Source organism: Nicotiana tomentosiformis, chromosome 1 (assembly GCF_000390325.3).
Source record: "Nicotiana tomentosiformis chromosome 1, ASM39032v3, whole genome shotgun sequence".
NCBI lineage: Eukaryota > Viridiplantae > Streptophyta > Magnoliopsida > Solanales > Solanaceae > Nicotiana > Nicotiana tomentosiformis.
In genome coordinates this window covers 43,946,442-43,948,911 of record NC_090812.1, presented here as the reverse complement: position 1 = coordinate 43,948,911, position 2,470 = coordinate 43,946,442, and the positions used below count along the sequence as shown (strand labels likewise).

Genomic DNA, 2,470 nt, shown 5'->3' with positions numbered 1-2,470 from the left:
AAACCCCTTCCTGACTAGGTAGCCACATAGTATCAAAAGATATCTAGTGAAGCTTTCTTTTGTCTTCATCGCTGCCTCACCAAAAGTTAGCTAACATTTTTTTCAACTGGTCAAGAACTCCCTTTTAAACTTGAATCCCTGCAAAAAGGTGTATAGGCATCGAGAAAAGAACATATTTGCAAAATAAGCCGTCATCCACTGGATAACAATGCTTTCATCTCCTACCACTTTATTTTATACTCTATCTAGAATATGAGAATTTTTTTTATTTAAATAGAGGTAGTCCTAGATAAAAATATTAGGAATCAAAGCAAGAAAAGTAGTATTGATGGAACGGGGGATCGCACCTTCAGCAAAGAAATAAGGTGACCAGCTGGAAGTTTTTGAAATCCCAACAATACTTTCTATATAAAAAGAATCCGGAAGGCCATCATGCTTTAAAGGATAGGGGAGACCTTTTTTGGGGTTAGTGCGTGTCGGCATGCTCAAAATTACCTTTTGAACTTCTTCCATATTAGGAGGGCTCGTAAGCATCTTATTATCTTCCTCTATGACTAGAGAGAGGGTGCTCTCAAGGATCTTTTCTTCAAGCACTGAACCTTGAGAAGAAAGTAATCTATAAAGGAGGGCCACTCAGAGATGATGTGGCACCTCTCGTAACTTAGGAATTATATTTATCTTTTTTCCTATTTTTTTGACATTTTCCTCATTTTCCCTTCATTTTAGGTGCTTAAAAAATCCAAACGACACCTCTTTGATAACCTCCAACTTTTACGAATCATATGTTTCTGTTTTCCTAATATTTTTCTTTTTTACTCGTTTTAATTTTAAATTATGTGCTTAGTAAACTTCAAAGATCATGTTTCTTAATTAGCCTCCTTCTCTTCCTATTAATTAGCCAGTTCGTATCCTTCATGTCCCCCATCCATGAAGGCTTTTGTTCATACCACGACCAATATTTTCTGGAGATTAAAATTTTCCTATCTTCCATTCATAAAGGCATATGTTCATACACCGACCAATATGCTTCTCTTTTGCAGATTAAAATTCTACAGTGAGCACATATGTTTGCAGATTAAAATTATACAATGAGCACATATGTTTGTAGATTAAAATTCCAGAATGAACACATTGGTTTTCTACATATGCTTACTGTTTGGTACTATTGTGAAAGAAAAAAGAAAATAATGAAAGGAAAATCCCTACAGCCCAAAACTATAGAGATATATCTTGGCAGAGAAATTTCTTGTATCTGGGGGTTCAGGTTTGACGACAACGGCTTTCTGGTTACGCACGGTTTCTTCACCAAGGTATTATATACGTTTGTGATACCGTCTTTCTAATCTCTCTCTAATTTGGTCTGTAGGGAATCTTCCTTTCGTTATTTTCTTTCACTTTTGAAAAGTTCCTTGATTGCCAAGATAAAATCTTAAAAATTGCTACAAAATTATTTGATGTAACTGTGCTAAGAAGTAGTTGATTTATAGTGTCTTCTATGATGTCTATGTTTAATTTGTTTTTTTAGATGTACTAATTCTGTTGTTGTTAATTTGTATATTGATATGATCGATGATCTTCTTTTTTCTATTGTTTGATATATTCTTTTATCCTCTGGAAAAGCTCTTAGTTATGATTGATGGCTCCCCGATGACAATCTTATTCTGTAAGTATATTGTCTAATATACAGGTTGGGGTCAGCCTAAATCCCATGACAGTGATATTAAAAAAATAAGTACATTGTCGATGATACAAATGCTTAAGAAGATGCACACTATGATGAGTACATTAATGAAAGAAAACGATTCCAAGAATGACTGTTATTGTTCCAACCTTTCATATTCCAAAAGGATAAATATTTGGTAGAAGGCAAGGCATCAGGGGGTTTGGAAGATAGGTGTACATTTTCTGCATCTCCCTCTTTAGATCTCAAAATTGAGTTATTGCAGCCATCTATACTGTAGAAGAAACGAAGAAAATTGAAGTTGTAAGAAGTCAAATTTTCTGCTTTATGAAGTTCAATCTGTTTTTAGTATTTATTTTTCCCCATTTATTGAGTTTAAATTGAATTGGATTAATCTTAAATGTATTATTTAAAGGATATTTACTGGATTTCACGTTTAGATTTTGTTTATATCAGGAGATTTTTCATGCCTCTATACTGTTTAGTATTTCTTTTTTTTCATGCCTCTATACTATTTTGTTGTATACACAGTTACACACTTTATCGTAGCAAAGTGGTGGTAAGGAGTTTTTAGTTTCATATTTTACTACTAATAAGGTCAGATTTATGTCCTCCCTTATTCTCTGTATTGAGAATTTCCTACTAGCAATATATAAAAATGTGGAAGGACCAGTAGTTTTATTGAAACCCCCACTTCAGTGCTAAAGAAAGAGAATATGACCTGCAATAGTCTGGCTGGCCTAAAAAGGTAGGAACTCTATAAAAGGAACTAAATCAATTAGAACAATT

General features: G+C 33.5%; 1 long non-coding RNA gene across 1 annotated transcript; it reads left to right on the top strand.

Moving 5' to 3' along the window:
* The first annotated feature begins 483 nt into the window (after positions 1-483).
* LOC104095356 (uncharacterized) lies at positions 484-2,154 on the top strand. Its single transcript, XR_004506821.2, has 2 exons — positions 484-1,310; positions 1,688-2,154. It is a non-coding gene; the product is annotated as an uncharacterized lncRNA (long non-coding RNA).
* Positions 2,155-2,470: the final 316 nt, after the last annotated feature.